Genomic DNA, 422 nt, shown 5'->3' with positions numbered 1-422 from the left:
AACAAAGTCTTTCATTCTCTAAGACAAGAGTGCCGTCAGTAGTGGAGGATGCAGTCAATGATAAATAATAAAATAAAGTAACATTTGCATCACATCTCTTGAGCTCATCGTATGTTTTGCATTTGAAATCTTATTATAAAGTAATTTATCTCCAGCTCATGCTATAGTACACACTGTAGTACATAATGTACTCATTTCCAGCCGTGATGAAAGTGTGTCAGATCAGTTTGACAACAGACAACGCAGTCGTTGGTGTGTGTGTAGGACACGTAATGCATGTGTGTGTGTTTGCCCCGAAGATACACACAAGGAAGTGAAACAGGAAACCTCAGCGTCCGATTGGCTGGCTGGGACACAAAGACTCTGCCCAGTTAGCTAAACAGCTCAGTGACGCTGAACACCCCCTTCCTCCTCCTCCTCCT

Source organism: Morone saxatilis, unplaced genomic scaffold (assembly GCF_004916995.1).
Source record: "Morone saxatilis isolate NCDOM2014 unplaced genomic scaffold, NCSU_SB_2.0 Contig18, whole genome shotgun sequence".
NCBI lineage: Eukaryota > Metazoa > Chordata > Actinopteri > Moronidae > Morone > Morone saxatilis.
This window is presented reverse-complemented; position numbering follows the sequence as displayed.